This window comes from Nicotiana tabacum, chromosome 8, assembly GCF_000715075.1.
Source record: "Nicotiana tabacum cultivar K326 chromosome 8, ASM71507v2, whole genome shotgun sequence".
NCBI lineage: Eukaryota > Viridiplantae > Streptophyta > Magnoliopsida > Solanales > Solanaceae > Nicotiana > Nicotiana tabacum.
In genome coordinates, this window is record NC_134087.1 from 91,538,645 (window position 1) to 91,545,448 (window position 6,804).

Genomic DNA, 6,804 nt, shown 5'->3' on the forward strand with positions numbered 1-6,804 from the left:
GATTTCTTCCGGAAAAGTAGATAATTTTGCACAGATAAGTATAACCATCAAGTTACTGAGTTGACAGCAAACACAAGATTGGTTGGCCCTTTTAGTGCACTACTGAATTCGTAGAAATGGCGTGGGGTAGCCAGGTGATATTTATTTTTTATCCAACAATTCTAATGTTAAATAAAAATAGTCACTACTTTATTAAAATTAATATGAAAAGATATTTTTACCTTTTCTTTCATTGCTTTTCTTCCCAAACTCTCGCTTCTCTCTCAAGTTCGATACCCACTCGTTTTTCGTTTTCTTTCCAGGAGATATCCTAGTTTCAATTTCGTTTTCTTTCCACGAGACATTTTTACCTTTTTTTCATTATGCTTTGCTTTCTATCAGAATGTCATTTTTATTAACATTTAAAGAAAAAGGCAAATGTACAAGGTCACAACAGAATGTGTTAGACCATTTGAACGAGAATTCACCAATTTGAGTTTTTACTTTTTTTACTCTAATTACAGATATCTAAGTCTCTACGTGAAGATCTTGAAATTATTGGCATGGAAACTAAGATTTCAAAAGTTAAGGACACTTGGTCCAGAACTTAGACCAACAAGTTCAAACGTTAAGGGCAATAGGTCCTAAACTTACAGTTACAAGTTCAAAAGTTAAGAACAATAGGTCCTGAACTTAGGCTAAGAAGCCCAAAAGTTAAGGACAATTGGTCCTGATCTTAGACTAACAAGCCCAAAAGTTAAGGAGAATAGGTCCTGAAGTCCTGAACTTAGACTAACAAATTCAAAAGTTAAGGACAATAGGTCCTGAACTTAGGATAAGAAGCCCAAAAGTTAAGAACAATAGGTCCTGAACTTAGACTAACAAGCTCAAAAGTTAAGAACAATAGGCCCTGAAGTCCTGAACTTATAGTTACAAGTTCAAAAGTTAAGGACATGTAGTCCTGAAGTTAAGTTCAAAAGTTAAGTACAATAGGTCCTTAACTTTGATTTCCAAGTTCAAAAGTTAAGGACAGACAATCCTTAACTTATAGTTACACGTTCAAAAGTTAAGGACAAGCAGTCCTTAACTTATAGTTACAAGTTCAAAAGTTAAGGACAATAGGTCCTTAACTTTGACTTACAAGTTCAAAAGTTAAGGGCGCTTGATAATAGGTTAAATCTAGGTAATTTGGCAATTATTTATGCTCTCACTTGATTATATTCCAATATCATAATATAAGGACATGTAGTCCTGAAGTCCTGAACTTAGAGTTACATATTCAAAAGTTAAGGACATGTAGTCCTGAAGTCCTGAACTTAGAGTTCCAAGTTCAAAAGTTAAGGACATGTAGTCTTGAAGTCCTGAAGTTAAGTTCAAAAGTTAAGGACATGAGCAGAAGGGTATTTTTGTCCGGGCAGTTAAAGTTTATTAAAGCAGTGGGTAAAGCCTAAAGACATTTTAAACAATGGCTTAAAAGTAAATACATGTGTTATTAGTGGCTAACCGTGCACTTCCCCGCTGAATTCTCTATAGTTGGGTCGCTTGATTATAGTGGGCTCTTGTTGTCCCATTTGAGAAGAAAGATGTGTTCAAGTTGGGGAGAAATTCAAAAATAGCCAGATTTACAACTGGTCATTCAAAAATAGTCCAGTTTCAAAAGTAATCGAAATTTAGCCACTTTTTATGTAAAGATAAATCTGAACGAAAATACTGTTCAAAACACGAAAAATATGCCAGTATATTATGCTGGAGTTCCAGCATCAGTATACTTGAACTCCAGCATATTATACTAGAGTTCCAGGATAAGTATGCTGGAACTCCAGCATAATATGATGGAGTTCCAGCATAAGTACACTAGAATTCTAGCATAATATACTGGAGTTCCAGCAAATATACCGGTCTAGCATAATATACTGGAGTTTGGAGCACCGGTGCTCCAGTCTCCAGTATATTATACTGGAGCCAGCAAAGTATACCAGTCCAGCATAATATGCTGGAGTTCATACACAGGTGCACCGAACTCCAGTATATTATGCTGGACCGGTCTCTGTTGCAGCAAAATAGCGGCTATTTTTCACTGACTTCATAAATGCTGGCTATTTTTGATTGACCAGTCCGAAAACTGACTATACCGTGCTATTTTTACGGATTTAGAATAGGAATATTTACATTGCTATACCACGTAGGAAACCTTTTTACCCTCAATATTTAAGGTTTGACTTAATTACACTTAGTATACCAAATTACCAATTCTATACCATAATTAATTAAGGGTATAATTAATTGTACATTTTTTACTCCTTAATTAAAGAAATCTGCACGTTTCTCTCTCCTAACCTCTCAGTCCCACCCACGTTTTACCTATACCTACGTTCTTTTTACCATTTTTCATCTTCTGAAACCAAATTCTCCCTCTAAATTCACAGAAAATTGAAGTAACCCTTCAACAAAGTTGGTTCCTCATTTTACTCTAGTAGAAGTTCATCAATGAAGAATAACAAAGTTCATCAAAATTGAAGTCAAATCTTCAAAGTTCATACATACATTTACCTTCAGCTTCAAATTTTCTCAATGAAGAAGAACAAACCTTCAAAAAGATAAGAGAGCAGCAATTCCACCATTGACAGCCATTAAAAAGCTTTGAAGCATTGAATTATAATTTGGATTTTCAAAAATCATTATTTGTTTTGATTGGATGTTGTTGTAAATAATTGGGAATATGTTTTGGAGTTTATATCTCAATTTTGAGGGGTTTTGGTGAAGATTTATACTTGGTTTTGACTGAATTTCATATTGAAACTCGAAGAAGTAGAAGAAGAAGAAGAAGACATATTGCAGAAATTGTAGATAAATTGTAGTTACAATTGGATTGATCAGAATTTGAACTAAATACATCTTCACCGCCGTTGACGGTTTCCGACGAGGAAACTCCTCTGTTCTCTACTTCTCCATTCTCCATTTCTTATTTTTACTTCTGTTTTACGTTTTCTATTTCTAATATGAGTTTCTTGATTTCCACACTTTATACACACATTTGATACAACAAAAATATGAAGTAGTTACAGTTGGATTGATCAGAATTTGAAATAAATAAAAGAGATTTTTATATTCCTATGCCGCATATATTTCAAATTCTATGAAAATCTGATTTTACGGTAATATCTATAAAATTCTTACATTTATCTACAAATAAACTACACATCAGTTTTAGGATGTATAAAGCAATATTGTTTTCATAATTATCTACAAAATTACTACAATTAAACTACAATCTATGTTGAAAAAATGTTGACTACAAATTTTTTTTCTTCATCTACAAATATACTACAAATCAGTTTAAGTATGTATAAAGCAGTATTATTTGTAAGGGTATCTACATAATTACTACATTTATACTACAATTAAACTACAATCTATGTTGAAAATCTACAAAATATCTACAAACTGGGTACATTGAATTTTAATATCCCAATTCCCATTCAATTGTAGCATAATTGGATTTTTGATATAATTGCGTTTTTTCAGAAGATTTGTAGAAGTTTTAGTCTTTTTATTTGTGAAAACAGAAAATAAAGCATCTACAATCAGAATACAAATAATCTACAATTTATCTACAATTTCTGCAATATGTCTTCTTCTTCTTCTTCAAGTTTCAATCTGAAATTCAGTCAAAACCAAGTCTAATCTTCACCAAAACCCCTCAAAATTGAGATATAAACTCCAAACCATATTCCCAATTATTTTCAACAACACTCAATCCAAACAAATAATGATTTTTGAAAATCCAAATTTGAATTCAAAGCTTTCAAGCTTTTTAATGGCTGTCAATGGTGGATTTGTAGCGATTTTGATTTGTAGCGATTGTGAGAATATCGAAGAACAGAATTTGATTATAAATTGAAGATAAAGGATTTCCGTGATATGATTTGATCTGATTTACGCCAAACTTTTTAGAAGATTCTGTTCTTGAATTTTAGCTCGACAAATTAGGAAGATCCAGCTACTATTAATTAGTATTTAATGATTGATATAATAACTGTAACAAAAATATAAACAGGACAAGTAAATTAGAAAATATACATATTTTTAATAATAAAGTTTCATATATGGTATAGGAAAGAAAAAATCTCAATAACGAATCCTCTGGGTTCTCTGACTCCCAATCCACCTTGGGCCCAATAGATGAGAGGGTGCTGATAAAATTGTACGTGACTGAAATTAATCAGCATTTGAAAAGTAGACAGTAAATAATCTTTAACAAAATTATAGAAACAGCTAGTCGTTCTCCCAACTAAATTTATTGTTTACTTGTTTAACTTTCTTGTTACGTCTCTTAATATAATTTCCTATCCACATAGACTACTGAAATTTTCTTTAAATTGTGGGAAAATGGATCAAGACAATTTATTTTTTAAGTACAGACTCTATTATTTTTTAACAATAAATAAATAAATAAGTGGAAAAAAGGATATCATTAACCCATGATAGTGACTTGAGAGAATATGAGCCACGAAGAGAGCGTAAGGACATCGTATCAAATCTTGTCATAAGTCTGCAAATGGATCATTTTTGTTGAAACACTGTACGCTTTTCATCTTCGACCATGTGCCGCGGTTTCCTTTTGGTGGGCCACGCAACAGAGAATTTCGTACACAGCTAAATCTAGTATAAAAATATACAACGTTTAATATAAGATTCTGATTACTAATATCATTTTCGTATGTTCATTACTGTTAAGGCTTGTAATAGTTTTTCAATTACTAACAATTTAATTACTAAACCGTCTCAACTTCTACGTTATGTCAAGTATTAAAGGAGATTTCTTGCTAAACGTAGTTAGACTAGAGAACAATCTACCAAGACATGATAGTTGAGATGTCTTACCACTAATGAGACCACTAAGAATTATACTCCTATAGTTTAGCATGATTACGAACATCATAAGTCTTCATAAACAACTCCAACTCCATTCATGTTCTAACGATGTTTTTTGAAAATTTTGCCAAAATAAAATTTGCAAACTCAATCTTTTGAGAATTTCGTAAATTGGGTTTTGAATTTATTAGAAAAAAGTTATTGGGTCCTATCCACTCATAATGGGTGCCAATTGGCCTGTCACGCCCCAAACTTGGAGGGCAAGACCGACACCTAATGCCTCATCTATCATTGCGTACCAACTTGCAACTAAGGGATTCTGAACATATGATGTCATAATTTTGGCCATGGGCCACATTGCAAGACGACAACGAATGCTAACTAAATATCAATATAAAACTTGGCCGACAAGGCCGTCATATTTATTACAGCTGACAAACCAACCAAATATACATACAAGGCCTGAAAGCCCAACATACTATACTAACTGACAAGATATGTCTACAAGCCTCTACTGATGGATATACTGTGATCGAAACGGCTCTCCGACCTACTCATGACATATATACGTATATATACAAGATATACATAAGGCTCTAGACCCGGAAACTCCGACAGGCATGGAGCTTACCGATCAAGCTGAACTCGGGCAACACTTATTGAAGAGGCCGACTCGTCTGTCTGTCTGACCTGCACGCATGAAATGCAGCGCCCCCAGAAAAGGGACGTCAGTACAAAATAATGTACTGAGTATGTAAGGCAATATACTGAAAGCTGAAACTGAACTGATAATATAATAACTGCAAGTAGCTGGAAGTCAAAGATAATCTGAAGATATGCTTACCTGTTGATACTGACTCAATTCTCTCAATATAGTAAGTAAAATAGTTGTCCGGCCCTATAAAGCTCGGTATACATATATATTTGCTCTGCCGTAGTAGGCTCGCTCATAAGCGCTCGGCCATACTAGGCTCTGTATCTCGACCAACTGGGCTCGCTCATAAGCGCTCGGCCACAGTAGGCTCGGTATATATATAACTGCTCTGCCGTAGTAGGCTCGCTCATAAGGCGCTCGACCATACTAGGCTCTGTATCTCGACCAACTGGGCTCGCTCATAAGCGCTCGACCACAGTAGGCTCGGTATATAACTTACCATCTGATCAGAGGTTGCCCAATAGGGGCCTGCCCATCGATTATAGCTCTATGGTAATGAAAATACTTTTAATACTGTATATATAAACTTCTCTGTTCTCTTGACTGGAAGAAGGAAACACTCGACTGAATATAAAGTCCCGATAAGGAGAATATTATAACTTACAACACTAGGAAAATATATGTAATTTGCGAGACTAGCAAAATGTACGTAAATTCCGAGATATGAATGTAATGACGAGATCATGCCAAATGAAAGAAGAGCTTAGCCTTAACATACCTGGAGTAGGAAAAAATTCGTATGACTACAGACATTAAAGACATTATCACTTGGCAACTGGATTCAAGAACCAATTCACGTTAGGCAAATAAATACCACACCAAGAATCCCAGAACTCCTTTGAAACTGATATCTAAGGACGTTTGCATTCCACTGTTCTTGAGTAGGCTTGAATAAAACATAATCCTTGCACGTAACAGCCACTTGATCACCTTTGTAATAGCATGAATTTGAAATTGGAAAGGTGGAGTAACTTTCTTATTTTTTGGAATTGAACGTCCTTGTTCTTGCTTTTTGTCCAGATAATGGAATAAGATCCATTTCCTTATTAAATCCCAAATTCCTAGATTGCCACCTAGACTAGATGACTAATTAGTCATTTCTAGCTTTTTGTGGCTTCTTGCCACGTGGTTGGAGGATAGCTATTAGGTTTTTATCCGCTTATTAGTTAATCGGGTAATGTCTCGTTACCCGGTAATTAACCAATTACTCGCATAATTTAAAAATTACCCCAAAT

The 6,804-nt window shown here is 34.2% G+C and overlaps 1 long non-coding RNA gene across 1 annotated transcript; it reads right to left on the reverse strand.

The window, feature by feature from the left end:
- Positions 1-5,227: 5,227 nt before the first annotated feature.
- Positions 5,228-6,603, reverse strand: LOC142163583 (uncharacterized). The gene is made up of 2 exons (XR_012694532.1): positions 6,288-6,603; positions 5,228-5,544 (listed from the first exon to the last, which is right to left on the reverse strand). It is a non-coding gene; the product is annotated as an uncharacterized LOC142163583 (long non-coding RNA).
- Between the last annotated feature and the right edge of the window lie 201 nt (positions 6,604-6,804).